The 18155-nt window shown below is 38.4% G+C and overlaps 1 long non-coding RNA gene across 2 annotated transcripts in view; it reads right to left on the reverse strand.

Annotated features, from left to right (window-relative positions):
• Nucleotides 1-2910: 2910 nt before the first annotated feature.
• LOC118906382 overlaps nucleotides 2911-18155 on the reverse strand; it is a 29608-nt gene continuing 14363 nt past the window's right edge. Inside the window, exons 2-3 of one of the 2 annotated variants that reach the window (XR_005022478.1) lie at nucleotides 7779-7811; nucleotides 2911-5815 (exon numbers count right to left, since the gene is read on the reverse strand). This is a non-coding gene — a long non-coding RNA (uncharacterized LOC118906382). Of the gene's footprint in view, nucleotides 5816-7778; nucleotides 7812-13176; nucleotides 13226-18155 lie in introns of those variants that run through there. The other variant, XR_005022479.1, reaches the window with a different exon arrangement.

The following is an 18155-nucleotide window of genomic DNA, read 5'->3' on the forward strand; positions in this document are numbered from 1 at the left end:
GTTACTAAATAGCTGCTGCTGAACTCAATGTCATGGTTAAATTATTGCTAAGGGTGAGTGCGTGCCCTATGATACTGGCCTTGCAAATGAAGTCAGAGAAATGTCAGTGCTTAGAAAGGAAGATTCAGTGTGATAGAAATCCAGCCAGTAGTTAATTACACCATGTCCTTCCCCTGCGTTAACACTGATCACTTTGAATCATCATTGCTGGTCTGTATGCTTGGCTCACCATGGGCACGCAATAAATTGTTGACTGACTGATTAGTCTCCAGGAAATGAAATTCTGTGAATAAAGGGATTGCACCTACTTAGCCCCAGTTCCTAATATGGTGGACCTAGCATGAGGTAGCGCCAGCTAACATTTATTGAATGAGTGAAGATGCTGCTACTTCCATGAAAATTTCCCAGATCTCTCAGGATCTCTTCCTCTCAAATTTGTACCCTCTCAAAATAATTTAACATCTTTTTTTCTTACAGATACTTGTGTTTATGTCTCATTTTCCACTACTACCTTTTAAGTTTCTTAAGAGCAGGGACTGTTCCCTTTTTGTAATTTATTACAGACTGATGAAAAATGGAAAGGAAAAAATGCCTTAAAGCTAAAATTAATTCGTTTTCACACTGTTCTAAGTTCAGAAGAATTATATTGACCTTAAAGTATGCAACTTTAAACCACTTAAAATGAATTTCACTTCCATGTATTTAGTTGGTAGCAAAGGAATGGATAATAATATGCTGTGCCATACTACCTATAGGGCTGGCATGCTTGTTTGCTCAGCTGTTTCTCATCAAACACCAATGAACATAGAGAGCTGCCAAACATTTTCTAGGTCATTTGTTCTGTTTGTAAACAGAAAGTGTACAATAATTAACAAGAGGTAATCATTTGCAAACTGGATTTATGCAGAATGAAAGAATTTTTTTTTAAAGAGGAGGGACATTAATGCAGGTCTTGAGTGCTTAATGACCCCATTAATTGAGAAATAGGTAATTGGAGAAATTAAACAGAAGAGGTAATGGCCTTGGAGCCATTACTCTATTCTGGACGTACTGCTAATGTTTACCAGGTGATTTTCCTCTGAATTAAGAGCCCAGAGTCAGTCTGCTTTCACACAATAGTTCTTAATCTTGCCAACCATAAGAATCTCTTGGAAAGCTTTTGAACAACGCAGGTTCCTGGATTCTCTTCAGACTTCCTTAACCAGAATCTTAGGGGTGGGACTCAGGCATATGAATTTTTACAAAGCTGACCAGGTGATTCTTTTGAGTTTTTGATAAAAAGCTAGCCAGGTTTGGACATCACTGCTTTAGAACAGGGTTTCTCAACCTTGGAACTTTTGACGTTCTGGGGTAGCTAATCATTGTGGAGACTGCCCTGCACATCACAGAATGTTCTGCAGCATCCCTGGCCTCTACCCACTAGATACAGCAGCACCCTCCCTTCCCCAAGTTGAAAAAAACAAAATGTCTCCAGATATTGCCAGATTTCTTGAGGGGAGTGGAGGGAGGCGGGGGGGGGGGGGTGGGGGGTGGAGGGTGGGATTAAATCACCACCATTTGAGAACCTCTGCTTTACAGCAATCCTGTCTGATAGAACTTTATGCAATGAGGGAAATGCCCAATACAGTAGCCACGAGCCCCATGTGGCTCTTGAGCCCTTGCAGTGTGGCTAGTACAACTGAGGACCTAAATTTTAAATGTTATTTTGTTTTAATTAACTTAATTGCAAAAGCCAATTTAACTAATAACACGTAACTAATGGCCATCATACTTGACAGCACAACTTTATAAGATCCAGATCTGACTCTAGACAGTGAAATCTACACAATTCCTCCTGAAGTACTTCTGAGACATGTCATGTAGAAATAATTTACAAGAATAGAAAATCTACCTACCTTCCTCTCTGAATTAGAAAAAATCTTGGGATGGTAGGACTACTGGAAAGTTTACTTGCAGTTTTGCTTTCTGTGTTGCCTAGGAAATATTTTTTGTTACTACCTTTGATACCCAGATTATCAGACTTAGAGCAGTCTGGCTGAGGATAGCCCCTTTCAGTCCCAACCTTGATCTCCTTTTATTGCCAGTCCTTAACATTTTCTTAGGAAAAATTCCCATTGTTGTCTGGTTTTCTCAATTCCTAACAGGTTAAACGTAGAGTTACCATATGACCCAGCAATTCTACTCCTAGATATATACCCAAGAGAGGTGAAAACATACGTCCGTGCAAACACTTGAACGTGAATGTTCATAGCTGCATTTTTTCCAGTTTTATTGAGATATAATTAACATACTGCATTATATAAGTTTAAGGTACACAGCATAATGATTTGACTTACGTTGTGAAATGATTACCACAATAATTTAGGTAACATCCATCATCTCATATAGATACCAAAAAAAAAAGAAAAAGAGAAAAAAATTTTTTTTCCTTGTGATGAGAACTCTTAGGATTTACTCTCTTAACTTTTATACATACCATGTAGCAGTGTTAACTATAGTCATGTTGAACATTACATCCCTAGTACTTACTTATCTTATAACTGGAAGTTTGTACCTTTTGACCCCCTTTATCCAATCCACCCCCCCACACACCTCTGGTAACCACAAATCTGATCTCTTTTTCTATGAGTTTTTTTGTTTGTTTGTTTTAGATTCTACAGATAAGTTAGATCGTATGGTATTCGTCTGCCTTATTTCACTTAGCATGATGCCCTCAAGGTCCATCCATGTTGTCATATTGGTAGGATTTCCTCCTTTTTTATGGCTAAATGATATTCCACTGTATGTATATATGCCACATCTTCTTTATCTAGTCATCTGTTGATAGACACTTAGATTGTTTCCATGTCTTAGCTATTGTAAATAATGAGGCATAGTCTCATTATTCATAATAGCCAAAAAGTAGAAATAATACAAATGTCAACCACTGATGAATCAATAAAACAAAGAGTGGTGTTTTCACACAGTGGAATATTTTTTGGCAATAACAAAGAATGAAGCCCTGTTAGATGCCACAACAGGATGAACCTTGAAAACATTATGATAAATGAAAGAAGCCAGTCATGAAATACCATATATTATATGATTCTATTTATATGAAATGTCTATAATAGGCAAATCTATAGAGGCAGGCAGTAGATTAGTGGTTGCTTAGGCCTGAGAGGGAAATGGGGACATTGGATGGTGATGGCTAATGGATAACAGGGTTTCTCTTTGGTGTGATGAAAATATTCTAAAATTAGATTGTGGTGATGGCTACACAATTATGTGACTGTTCTAAAAACTGTTGTCTGCTTTAATTGGGTGAATTTTATGGTATGCGAGTTATATCTCAACAGAGCTGTTAAAAACTCTGTCCATTTAATTCACTACATTAGCAGATCTAATGAGAAAAATCTGCATGTTCTATCAATTGGTGCATATTTATCTTAGAACTGGAAGTGGCTTTGGATAATGTTACTGTCTTATTCCAAAATAGCCTCTCCACTGGCTACCACCACTCTCATTTCCAAGGTAATTAACGTGACCCTGCATTGTGTCCAAACTCAGGATAAAATCCTTGAGTATGGCCCTTACTGAACAACAAATCATTCCACTCTTATTTAGAGACCCACCATAAGACAGAGAGTGCATCCGGAGGACACCCATGGCATAATCCCAGCCTGCAACTGAAAGGGCCCAGCCGTTGTCAATCCTGAGCTCCTTTGGCCTCTCTAGTCCAGAGGAATAATGGACACATGAATATTGCCAGTGAGAAAAGAGAAAAGGATACGAAGTTTCCAATATGCAGCCTAATTTTGTCACGATTCAGGCTGGTCAGACCCTGTCCTGGATGTAAAGTACTAAGCCAGGAATGATAAACAGCTTTGTCAGGCAGTTAGAAGACGACATTCACTTTTAGGGCCTTGAGCTCTCCGGGCAGCCCAGATAGAGCCCATTCTCCAATTTTCAGCTCACCTGACTCAGATAACTTTACAGGAAATGGAAATGTTTCTAGGTATTTAGTTATAAAGAGAGACCTGATACTGAAAATAACTCCTAGGCTTATGCTGCTTAGGCACGGACTATTCAGGAGACCTCCTGGAAGTATGCAGAAGATGGGGAAGGGAAAATAGCAAATATCAAGTGAGATGAAGTCTTGCATAATGTAAACTAAAAAAAATTTTGTCTAAGGCAATTATGCTTTTATCTTCCAGAATAAATAAGGTCACATGAAGTTAAATAGTTTGTCCAAGTGATTAGGTAGAGATTTGTTAAAAATCATGTAAAGAGAAGTAGGCGCTCAGATTGGAAGACATGAAAGAACAGGATTTTTAAAGAAAAGCACGTAGGGAGGAATATTAATTCAATAACTCAGTTGACAAGGCTGTGGACCATAGGTTAAAAAGCAGTAGCACTGGCCTATGTCTAAACATTGACACATTTCTGACCTTTCTTCCATTCACCAAGGATGCAGATGAATAAATACATACAGTTTTATGAGAAGAGCTAAGTCCTCTGGCATGGTTCTGGGGAGAGTCTGATTTACTTGGAGGACAAGTGTCATCTTCAAGACAAGACATATCAAATGTACTCTGAATTTCTTATAACTAGACAGAGTGACAGCCTTCCCTGGCCCTTACCATCTGGCTGGATGAGGTGTCCTTCTTCTGTGTTCTGACAGCACCCTGGACCTACCCTTACTATTACACTTGAATTATTTTCTAAGCTTTTTATTTTTTTATCTGCTTTCCCCACTAGACAAGGAACTTCTCAGAAACTAAAACATTGTTGGCCATTGTGTGGTTTTCAGTTTTTGAGAGCCTCTTATCAGAGTTACTAAGGCATGCATACTTTCCCATCTCTGGTAGTGTTTCAATTTCAGGAGTTCTGTAAGCCAGCTGGCTCCTTCCCAGATTAGGTGATTCAGAGATTAACACCATACCTGGACTCTGCCGTAAGACCTTGTGGTAAGTCAGATTGTCGTACAACACTGAGTTTCACTAATGTCTGGGCTGGGCTCTGAGATGGATGCCTTTTACAGAATTGCTCACTAGAGTGGGTTTAGTGTCATTGCTTTGGCTTCAAGCCACATATTTTTCAGATGGCATTGTCACATGGACTTTGGACATCAGAGATGCACTCCCCCCAGTTGGGCTCCCACATGAGCTTTATCAGTTATTTCAGCCATGTTTATTTGAGATGCTTAAGAAACGAATTACTCAGTGACACCCACAGGACGTGAAAGAATTCAAGCACCTCCCTATTGCCTCTCTTCATGGGAGAGGTGGGTGGGGGCAGGGTAATATAGCCATCAAAAATTCTGATTTCTCTCCCAGCTATGGAATCAGAAATTTTATTTCCTTCCTTGTATGTTTCAGACCATCAAACTTAATCCCAGATCTTGTCCTCTTTTGTTTGTTTGTTTGAACTCATTCTCTTTCTCTGAATGGAAATCTCACCAAATCTTTGGGTGATGATCTTTTCATTTACACCACTTAAGTAAAAGTTACAATAGACACAGTTTCTCTTTTCTAGGCTGCCTCTGTCAGCGCAGACACTATGTCCATTTGAATAAAGAACAATAAATAAAGTCCATGAGTGCCCCTATGCAGCGTCAGCCTGTGTGAGCCAGTGTTTTATCTCCAGAGTTATAGGAGCTCCTTCTGCCTCTGCTGCTGAGGCTCCTAGGATAAGAGACCGGCAGACAGACATGCAGCATTCTGTATTTCAGGGAAAACACATAGATGGACTTTGGAGTGAAGAAATGGTATTTGTGGAAACCTTTGCCCAGAGTTGTACATCTGTGTGCCACGTGGCAGGGATTTCTCTGACTCTGGAACAGAGAACAAAGAGCATTTTCGTTAGTCACACTGACGAAAACACCAAAGAAGCAGAACTCACAGGTGTGTGAACAACAATAACGTACTCCCAGTCCCCACCCCTCCTGGAGGACCACCTGTCTTGTCTTCAGCTCCTCAAGTAGAGATTTCTTGAAGCAGTCCAGCTCCAAATCTGTTTTTTTTCTTTTAATCTATTTTTGGCTGCGTTAGGTCTTCGTTGCTGCGCCTGGGCTTTCCCTAGTTGCGGCGAGCGGGGGACTACTCTTCGTTGCGGTGCGCGGGCTTCTCATCGCGGTGGCTTCTCTCATTGCGGAGCACGGGCTCTAGGCACGCGGGCTTCAGTAATTGTGGCACGCGGGCTCAGTAGTTGTGGCTCGTGGGCTCTAGAACGCAGGCTCAGTAGTTGTGGTGCACTGGCTCAGTTGCTCCGCGGCATGTGGGATCTTCCCGGACCAGGGCTCGAACCTGTGTTCCCTGCATTGGCAGGTGGATTCTTACCCACTGCGCCACCAGGGAAGTCCCAAATCTGGGGTTTTAGAACAGTAAAACTATTATAATATCAAAATCATCCTCCAGGCCCTAGTGATCCTTTTTTTTTTTTTAATTTATTATTTATGGCTGTGTTGGGTCTTCGTTTCTGTGCGAGGGCTTTCTCTAGTTGCAGCAAGTGGGGGCCACTCTTCATCTCGGTGCGCGGGCCTCTCATTATCGCGGCCTCTCTTGTTGCAGAGCACAGGCTGCAGACGCGCATGCTCAGTAATTGTGGCTCACGGGCCTAGTCGCTCCGCGGCATATGGGATCCTCCCAGACCAGGGCTCGAACTCGTGTCCCCTGCATTGGCAGGCAGATTCTCAACCGCTGCGCCACCGGGGTAGCCCCCTAGTGATCCATTTTTAATGATGATGAGCTTAGCGCTTTCATGGAATCATAAAATCTCAAGGTAGCCAAAAACCTGGAAGTCAGTGTTTCCCACCGTGGTGGGGCTGAGGGGGTGCCTAAGATCCAGTGTCACAAAGCCTCTCAGAGGCCCAACAAGCCCCACGACACCTGGAGGGCGTCTTTAAAACACATGGGTTATAAATATAATAAATTTTCTTGGTAGAAAGATTTTAAATTATATAAAAGTATTAAGACATTTTCATAATCCCACAACAGCACATTTTGTTCACCATGCTCTTTTGTGATTAAAGATATAATTGACACGTTAAATCTTACAGAATAAAACAGAAAAATGTGGATTTCTACTTTTGATGTTTAAATCCTGGATTTTGCCACTTATTTCATAAAACATCAAAGCATGCTTGGACAGGGACCTTCTTCGAGATAGGCCATATATTACAATAGGCTGTAAAAAAATTGCGAAATCAAGCCAGCTCCATGAGAGTGTGCACAGCATGACATTCTCTGAAGATGCTGGCAGGGCCGAGAAAATCCTGCACTCCTAATTGCCTAAATCCTACTTTCGTCACTTGCCGGGCACAGTCCGTAATCAGTGGAAGGATTCTGGAGGTGTGTGATATTACCCCTGAGTTCTTATCGCAGACACTAAAATTCAGACAATTAAATTTGAGAGAAAGCAATCTCGAAGAGGTGAAAACAGAGTGATTGAGGTTTGTGGATTTGTGCTGATCTTGCACTGATTAGAGCTGCCAACAGAAGCCTCCAGCTGCCCTGAAGAGGTAAAGAGGCAGATCTTTGGAGGGCAGTTTCTAATCTTATTTGAAGTGATCTGGGCTTAGAAGGGAGTTCTGCCAAGAATGAGGATCAGCTAAGCGCTAAGCTAAGTTCTCTTGGCCTTAACTCCATGTATTTATTGAGACGATGCCTGCTTTGGAGGGATCTTTAGTTGTTCTGTAAACTCTGCAGACCCAGTGGACCATCTGAAGGCAGGTCTACTTGCAAATAAGCACCCCCTGGGTATGAGATAAATGGGTATACTCTTGCCTTTTTTTTAACCTTGCTTTTCATTGCATTCTTCAATTTCCAGCTCTGAAATGTAAAAGAGAAAAAAAATCAGCACCTGCCCTGGCTTCAGTTTTGTTATCTGAACAATTACAGGGTTGGTTGGATGGGCTCTTCACTGAGTACCCTCCCCGGTTCTGCATTCTCTGGTCTGTGGTTCTAAAAACTAAATGTCCTGCACTAGGCAGGAGCAGTGTGATCTCTACTCGGGCCAACAGCGCTGGCCTTATGGAAAAGCTGGGCTGTTTGCTAAAGCAGTGCTTCAGTGACTGCCCCTCTAAACCCAGTTCTTCGCTTATCAATTACAGTGTAGGAAGTAAGGGCCCCCAGCAAGGGGGCTTCAAAGAATAGGAAAGGAAAGAAAGAGGATGTGGGTGAGAGGCAGTACTTTTGCTTTTTATAAAAATAATAATTTTCTTCTTATTTTTATCTTTTTGAGTTTCAAATGCACATTACTTATTAACTGATTACCACTTTTGTTTGCTTATGGTGCATTACCTTAATTTTTTAGGAAGCATTTTGTTAAATGACTTCTACAATAGTTTTTCCTTAATTTCAACATTCTCCTGAAAGGGTCTTTAAAGTACTTGGAATGCATGCTACCTTTCAGAAAGCTTCATTGCTTAGCTCTCTAACAACTGTGAGGTGGGAAGTTTTGATTCTTTCTTTTGAATAAAGAGGAAACTAAAACGCGTAGATATTAAGCACATCAGGGAAGCAGAATTAGTCTTGCTTATAGGGTCATTAAAAGTTGTACAATATACAGTTCTGTCGGAGAGGGAAGGGACTTTCAACCATGAGTAAAATCACATGCATGTCTAAATACCCTACAGACTGCTGCTCTAAGGCAGATAGATGACTGCGGCAGCATCTAGACAAATACCCAGATAATTTTATTTTCCCCACTAGGTATCTTTCTTCTAGGCTTACTGTCTTCAGCCAGCTACCTTGTCCCTTCTTCATGCTTCAGCACTGACGACCCATAAAGGTTGGAAATTGAAGCTGTCCCCTTTCATCTCAGGCCAAAACTGCAACTCCTTCAGATCTCCCTGGGGAGCAAAGTGAAATCAAATCAACAGTGGTATAGAAAGCTAACTGCCCAAGATGTAGCTCAGGACCCCAGGTGAGTTAGGTCATCTCTGAGCTCTCCCCCGAGGCCATGGTTAACTCTGAGGGTATGAAATGGAACTGAGTGAGGCCTTCTCCAGAGATCAAAGATGAGGGGGTCAAGAAAAAAAGACCCATTCCCAAAAACCAGAGAACAACTTTCTTGAGTAGTACAAATCCATTCAGTAGAATCTTTGTTATTAGAATCAGAGAATGGAAGAAACTCTGTGAAGTCATCCAATTTATCCCCTGCTTTCAAATAATTAACAAGGATTCATTGAATTACTCCCTGCACCTGTAGGCATCTACCGGGATGGACTCCAACCCATAGCACTTTTCAAGACGGGAATTATCTCAAAGTATCCTTTGGTAATCTTTTCCAGTGTCTCGCCAGCATCAGCCACCCAGTTAATATCTAACCTAAATCACTCCTGCTACTTATTTAAGCCTTTATTTTTTTTGATACCTTAGGAGATGTGGGAAAACAGCAAGTATCCTTTCCTGGAAACTTCTCAATGCTGTGATTCAGAGTGAACAGAGCATGCAAGGGAGAATCTCAAAGAATGTAGACTGTTTAATTTTCCCAATAAGAAAAGAGTCAGGAGTAAAGTTATGTATTTGACTTTTCCACTTATTAGCTCTGTGGTCTTGGACAAGTAATGTAACACCCTTAAGCTTCAATTTCTTCTTTCATAATAAAAATATAATACTTAAACCGAAGCTTATTATAATGGTTTAAAGGGGTAATATATGCAAAAAAAAATTTGTCAACTGTGAAGTGTAATACAGATGCCAGATACAGTAAAATTTTTCATTTGTTATGAGGATTAAGTCAGAAGAATGATGGTAAAATAAGTGTTGGGAGGATGTAGAGAAATTGGAACCCTTGTTCATTGCTCATTGGAATGTAAAACAGTGCAGTACTGTGGAAAGTAGTAGAGTGGTTCCTCAAAACACACACACACACACACAGACACACACACACACACACACACAGAAATACCATATGATCCAACAATTCTACTACTGGGCATATACCCCAAAAATTTGAGAAGGATTCAAACAGACATTTTTATACAGGCATTCATAGCAACACTATTCACAATAGCCAAAATGAAGAAACAACCCAAATATCCATCCATGGATGAATGAACAGGCAAAATGTGGTATATACATACAATGGAATATCATTCAGTCTAAAAAAGAAATGAAGTTCTGACACACACTACAACCTGGAAGAACCTTGACAACATGATGCTAAGTGAAATAAGCCAGACACAAAAGAACAAAGATTGTATGAATCAATTCCAGTTATATAAGGATAGTCAGACTCAGAGAAACAGAAAGTCAAATGGTTATTGCCAGGGGTTAGGGAGGAGGGGAGAAGAGGAAGTTATGGTTCAATGGGTACAGAGTTTCAGTTTGGGATGATGAAAATTTTCTGGAGATGGATGGTGGTGATAGTTGCACAGTAGTGTGAGTGTGCTTAATGCCACAGAACTGTACACTTAAAAATGGTTAAAATGGTGACGTTTATGTCATGTACATTTTATCACAATGTGAAAAAGAAGATAATGGTCACCACATGGTCCCCACTTGGCAAAGGATATGGAGGATATGAATACAAAAGAAAACATATGGAAGTTACCATTTTGTTAGAAAAACTGGACAATACAAAAAACAGTCCAGACTAATAGGCACCACTCTGTGATTCGAAGCTTCTCAAGAGATGCAAGGAGGCAGTAGTGAGCACGCTGGATCGGCGTGACTAGAGAAGTGACTGGCTCCATGGATGTGCAGACCTCGACTGGACATAGGCCTTTGAATGAGCACAGTCAAAACTTTATTTCCAGGCTTAGGAAGCATCTTCCCAGCAACTAGCCCTCTTGTCTGCACCTCAGAAAGCAGCCATTTTCCTCCCATTCTAATTTGAACGCCAGGAATCCAGTGCAATAACTGATTCGTTGGCATTTTATATTGTGTAGCGCCTTCATTCCAAGAGACTGCCCAGAGAACTAGAGACAGGCATTCAGCATTATTTTTTTTAATTGAATGATAGTTGATTTACAATATTGTGTTAGTTTCATGTGTACAGCAAAGTGATTCAAAGTTATATATATTTTTTCAGGTTATTTTCCATTATAGGTTATTATGAGATATTGAATATAGTTCCCTGTGCTATATAGCAAATCCTTATTGCTTATATATTTTATGTATAGCAGTTTCTGTCTGTTAATCCCATACTCCTAATTTGTCCATCCCTCCTCCCTTTCCCCTTTGATAACCATAAGTTTTCTATGTCTGTGAGTCTGTTTCTGTTTTGTATGTAGATTCATTTTTGTATTAATTTTTAGAGTCCACATATAAGCTATATGTATATATATATATTTGTCTTTCTCTGTCTGACTTACTATGATATTCTCTAAGTCCATCCATGTTGCTGCAAATGGCAATATTTCATTCCTTTTATGGCTGAGTAATATTCCATTGTATATGTATATACCATATCTTCTTAAACCAATCATCTGTTGATGGGCACTTATGTTGTTTCCATGTCTTGGCTATTGTAAATAGTGCTGCTATGAACTTTGGGGTACGTGTATCTTTTCGAAGTAGAGTTTTCATCTTTTCCAGATATATGCCCAGGAGTGGGATTGCTGGATCACACGGTAGCTCTATTTTTAGTTTTTTAAGGAAGCTCCATACTGTTCTCCATAGTAGCTGCACCAACTTATAGTTCCTCCAACAGTGTGGGAGGGTTTCCTTTTCTCCACACCTTCTCCAGCATTTATTATTTGTAGACTTTTTGATGATGGCCATTCTGACCAGTGTAAGGTGATACCTCATTGTGGTTTTGATTTGCATTTCTCTAATAATTAGTGATGTTGGACATCTTTTCATGTGGCTGTCGGCCATCTGTATGTCTTCTTTGGAGAAATGTCTATTTAGTTCTTATATGCCCATTTTTTGATTGGGTTGTTTGTTTTTTGATATTGAGTTATATGAGCTGTTTGTATGTTTTGTATATTAACCCCTCGTTGGTTGCATCATTTGCAAGCATTTTCTCCCATTCCATAGAATGTGTTTTCATTTTGTCGGTAGTTTCCTTTGCTGTGAGAAAGCTCATAAGTTTGCTTAGGTCCCACTTGTTTGTTTTTGCTTTTGTTTCTTTTGCCTTCAGAAACTGATCTAAGAAAATATTGGTATGATTCATGTCCGAGAATGTTTTGCCTATATGTTCTCTTCTAAGAGTTTTATGGTGTAATGTCTTATATTTAGGTCTTTAAACTATTTTGAGTTTATTTTTGTGTATGGTGTGAGGGAGTGTTCTAATTTCATTGATTTACATGTAGCTGTCCAGCTTTCTCAGCACTGCTTGTTGAAGAGACTGTCTTTTCTCTATTGTATATTCTTGCTGCCTTTGTTGAAGATTAACTGACCTTAGGTGTGTGGGTTTATTTCTGGGTTCTCTGTTCTGTTCCATTGATCTATATGTCTGTTTTTGTGCCAGTACCATGCTGTTTTGAATACTGTAGCTTTTAGTGTTGTCTGAAGTACAGAGAGGCATTCTTAAATGCCTATTTGAAACTGGAAACTGAGAGGCATGGCATAGAGTAAACCAAAAGGCTGAGTATTGATTGACACATTATCTGGGTTAAGCTGAGGGAATCAGGAGTTAATCATTAATGTCATCAGATACCTACAGTTTAATGCCAGTACAGAGGTACTACATTGTTGCTATAAGTACAATCTTTTCAGTCTACCAGAAAAAAAAAAATTTGCTCTGGTTTGGTGATAGCAGAAAGAGGTGATTGTAGTGAATTTTACAGAGAATGGGGGCATCAGGCTGAGTAATGTAATGGAAAGAGCAAGACTTTGGTGTCAGACGGACCTGGATTTGGATCCCAGTTCTGCCACTTACCACCTTGTGAATTTGAAAAGTTATTTCACTTTTCTTAGTTTCTCATATGGAGCATAATAATACCTACAACACTAGGTTTAAGATAAGATTATGACAATTTGTATAATGTCCCTTAAACATTAAGGGCACTCTAATAATGAGAAGAAAATCAGCAGAAAAGTTTTCAGTAGAGATACCTGTGATTGCTTCTAGATTATAATAAAAATAGCTAACTTTCACGGTACTGATATTTTCCCCAGGAATGTTCTAATAACTTTACATTTTGAACTCTTAACCCTTGGGAAAATCCTATCAGGTAGGTAGCATAGTTATCCTCACTTTACATTTGAGGAAGCTGGAGCACAGAGAGGTTAAGATACTTGCCAAATGTCACAGAGCCAATAAAAGTTGACACCAAAGTCCATGTTCTGAACTGTGATAATATAGACCAGAGGTGATATTAGATAGCCTCCTAATGAATGAATTCACTGTGCATAAAAATATGTAACTTTGGTTTTAATAATAAGATGATTAGGAAAAAACAAAATAAAATGAATCTTTAAATCTCTGTAGCAAATCATATAATGGTTATTTTATGGTCATATTAAGTTTCTATTCAGCTAATTCCAAAGATACAGATAATCAAGAAACATAAATCACCATGTCATATTAATAAGATATGTCTTTCTCACATATAGACACTAAAACATTTAAAGACAGAAGTGTGCCAGTTTTTATTGCTTAAGTTCTCATATTTGTGATAATTTTAGAATTCAAAAGTTTTAATATAGATAAGTTCAATATGTACATTTTTCCAATTAGTATTAAGAAAAAGAAATAGATTATCGCTAAGGATTCAGGTTCCTTTTTATTCACAATAAGACTAAAATTCTAAAAGATTTACATGGGTAAAATTATACCTCAAGAATACCAAACATAGAGGAATGTGGGCTTGCCTTGGTTGCTTACTCACTTACTTGATATAAGTTAGAAAAATTATGGCCCAGAAAACTCCAGAGTGGAAAGATGTTTCACTTGTAAGTAATTGAGTAGACCAGTAACCGTAGAGGAAGTTAGAACTGTAGTAAAAAACGTATTTCTCAAAAAGACACCAGGCCCCAGTGACTCATGATACATAAGTTGTTCAAGACCAAAGAAAAAGCTGAAAAGCTTGTCAATTTGTATCTGGTATAAACTCAGTGCCAAAAGTGGACAAAGATAGGATAAAAAAAGAAAACTATAAGCCAATCAAGAATTTGGAGAGTTTTAATCTATCAATTGTAATTTATTACATTTTGAGATTTAAGGATAAGATTTCTATGATACCCTTGATAGATGTCAGAAATGTTTTAGTAAAATTTAACACCCATTCCTGATTAAAACAAGGAAGTCTCTTGGTAAAATAGGAATGGAAGGAAACTTCCCTAACTGGATACGGCATATCTAGTAGAAACCTAAATCTCCTTAGTTTGGGCAAATACCAAAGAAGCTTATTTCTCACTTAAGTAATAGTCCAAGGTGAGTGTTTCTGGTTAGCAAGCCCTACACACAGTCTTTCAGGTACTCAGAATCCTCGCATCTTGTGGCCCCATCTCCTAGAACCTCATCCTCTATATCCAGCCTCAGAAAGGAGGATGGAGGAGTGCAAGGGAGAGTTTTTCATGGGCCTGGCACGAATACCATTCACATTACCCTGGGGAGAACTTAGTCCCATGGCTGTACCCAACTGTGAGGGAGGCAGGAAAATGGATTCTAGCTGTGCGCTCAAAGGGAAAACTACAAAGTGGTTTCTGTGGACAGTTAGTGCTCTCTGCCCCAGTCAGCTTCTCTGGCTACCTGTATCTACATACCCTTCTTCACACTCATTTCCTCCCCAAGAGAGATGACCCCAAATCTTATGCAGTCACTGCATTCATCTCAAAGTTTAAGAACTCTGACTGCTGTGCAGTCCATTCCATCAAATACTTCAAATCAAATATGTAGTTCTTTATGGTTTGGTGACCTATGAACTAAAAGATGTTAACTGCTCCTGCACACCCACACACCAGCACAAGTTAGTGGAGCAGAAAAGGACAACAGCAATAAAAAGTTCCACTTGGAAAGGGGAGAATAGGATACATACCAAATCTCAGACCAAACACAAAATTAAAATCCTGTTGGATCTGTATCTAAACATGAAATATCTAATCACAAAAGACTGAACTATGAAATAGTAAAAGGCACTGTATAGTAAAATAGGTTTTAATTATGGATTAGGAAGACCTCTTGAGCATAACACAACATCCAGAAATCTTAAAGTAAAAAATGGACAGATTTGACCTCATAAAAATGTAAAATTTCTGTATATCAGAAGGTACCTTAAACAAAATTAAAAGACGTATGTAACAAATATTTACAACACAGCTGAAAGTTGGTTAATATCTCTAATAATCAATAAGAAAAAGACAAACAACCCAAAGTAAAAATGGAGGCTTTTGCCTTCCAGATGGGAAACTAATTGCACACAGCAGTGTTCTCTCCTTCCCCAATCCCATCTATCCTTCTACTCTAAGCCTTGGATTTCTTTTTTGAGTATGGGAATATATACCTTGTTCTGTAAATTCAAAGAGAAAATTTTGGCTAATGAAAATTATGAGAAATTCCTGAGAATAAACGAACAAAGGATAAGTTTGAAGAGGGTAATCGCAGCCTGGAATTTGTGCTGGATCCCTTTGGAAAGTACTACACAGAACATGGGAGAATCACCAGGAATTCCTCCTGCCTACAGGTGAAAGAAGCCAGGAGTAGAGAAGAGTGGTTCAATGCAAATGACAGGAAAATGAGTTGGGGTACCCACAGTGTGTCGTGTGCATCCCACCCTCCTCTCCATCCATTCGGATCTGTCTTTGGGCAGGAGCCATGCTGAAGGAGAGGCAGGGCCTGACAATGCCCAGAGATAATGACCGAGCCCGGAATACCAGCCTCTAAGATATTCCATCCAGAAGACATCCCACCTTTTCCCCATTCTCACTGAAAACAGTGGGGAGCACAAACCTCGGTAGCTATTTGTCCACCTCCCCCAAGGCTGGCTGAAAGACTAGAAGTATAAAGGATCCAGCATGGGATCCAAACCACAAAGATGAACCCACAGTCAAAAATCACCAACATCTGGCACGCAGCCACCGTGAAAAATAGGTAACAACCCAACAGAATTACAACTATGCAAAAGTTAATAGAGCGATAAGAAAAGGACTTTAAAACAAGTGTGATTAGTGTCTTCAGATATAGGATGATGTCGCAATAATGAATCAGAAACTGTCTGTTATAAAACAAACCAAAGACAAACCTTGGAAGTAAAAAATATAATTATTGGAATTAAAAATGCACTAGATAGAAGAATACGCATAGCTAAAAAAGAAATTAGATATCTGGAAGACAGCCTAGGGATGAAGTACAAGGCGAGAAAAAGATAAAAACTTAAGACATGGAAGAAAGTTCTGCAAGTCGTAGGATCTACCCAATAGAGAATAATGAGAATAGAAGAGAGGTAAAATCTGAAGAAATAATAGGATGGAATTTCTTATAGTTGAAGAAATATATAAATCTGAGGATTGAAATGGTCCACCAACTACAGAATAGGATAAACACACAACAAAAATAAAAGGCAATGTACAAAAGTAATGCAAGTTCAGAACTTTCATTAGTCAATATAGTCAATATGCTAAAAGCTGTAAGGATAAAGACAAACTGCTGCAGCCTCCAGAGAGGGTGAGAAAAAGACTGTTCAAAGTAATTCTAATCAGATTTGGCATTAGATGTGTCATCAACCATATTGGATGAAAAAAGACATTGGACTATATTTTTAGTTTGGTAAAGGAAAAGAAGTTCAAATCTAAATTTCTGTGTTCAGCCATGATATCATTGAAATGTGAGAATGAAATAAGATTCTTTCAAATATCCAAGAATTCAAATTTTAACAACCCAGCAGATTCTCCCTGAAAGCTGAAAGAACTACTAGAGAATATACCCCCCAAAAAAGTCAATCCAGAACTTAACAATGAACTGCAATAGTTAGCAAAAAAAGTAATAAAGCCATTCTATAGATATGATTATAAAATTACTTTTAAAAAGCAATACTGTGCCAAGATTTCAGATTATGTCAACATGGGATGTGGGAAGATGGGGGCAAAGGTGCTGATGAAGAATTTAGGAAAATAAAAGCATTCTAAGATTCATCAAAAGGAATCAATGGGTAGCGATTAACTTCAGACACTATTAGAAAAATATAAATCTAACCACTTATGATAAAAGCTTAAGTGTAACTACTAGAAAAATAAAAATAGAATACGTATGATTTTCAAACCAGTAAATGAAAAGAGGAACAAAGAAAATTCCACTAATCCATGAAAAGGCTGGGAAGAAGAAATGCAAGCATGAGAAAAAGGATGGTAAATTGAAAACACAAAATAAGGCGGCAGGAATAGGTCTAAGTGTATCAAATGTAACAGTAAATATGAATTGCCTATGTTTGTTTCATTAAAGGGAAAATAGTTTGGACTTTTAAGAATCCAGCTATGTGCAGGTTACTAGAGAAAGCCAAAACTGTGATAACTCAAAGTTTGAAAACATATCCCTAGCAAGTACTAACAGAAAGGTGGCAATAGCACCATCAATACCAGACAAGGTAGAATTGAAAGTCAAAAACATTAAAAGTTTAATAAAGGACATTTTGCATGGTTAAATAATTCACCAAGAAGCAATAATAATCATAAACTTAAATGCCCCTAACATCATTTGGAAATACAAGGAAAATTGATAAAATCACAGATGGAAATTAGAAAATCCACATCATAGAGGTATGTTAAAGTCTCCCACTATGATGGACTATGAATAAAAATATAGAATATTTAAATAATGTAATAAATAAATTCATGCTAATATATATGAATAGAATTCACATCCAATAGAGAATATGCAACTTGTTCATTTACTCAGTCAACATTTACAAAAATTGGTCGTATAGAATGTCACAAAGAAATTACAGTTAGGGAAAAAAATGAAATATAGAGATATATAGACCACTTAACCAACCCCAGTATATTAAAGTTTTTTTTAATTTTTTAAAAAGTTAATCCAGGCATCTAGATATTTTAAGTCACTTCTAAATAATTTATTGGTTAAAGAGAATGTGAAAATTGTAGTTTAAAATTATTTATAAATTCATGAAAATGAAAGCACTCCATATCAGAACTTATATGTTTTTTCATGGCTTCAAAAGCATTACACACTAACCTAAGAAGCTAGGAAATAAATAACCCAAACAAGCCCATAGAAAGAAGAAATAAAAATAATTAAAGCAGAAACAGATGAAATAGCAAATAGAT

The sequence above is a fragment of the Balaenoptera musculus genome, chromosome 13, assembly GCF_009873245.2.
Source record: "Balaenoptera musculus isolate JJ_BM4_2016_0621 chromosome 13, mBalMus1.pri.v3, whole genome shotgun sequence".
NCBI classification, from domain to species: Eukaryota; Metazoa; Chordata; class Mammalia; order Artiodactyla; family Balaenopteridae; genus Balaenoptera; species Balaenoptera musculus.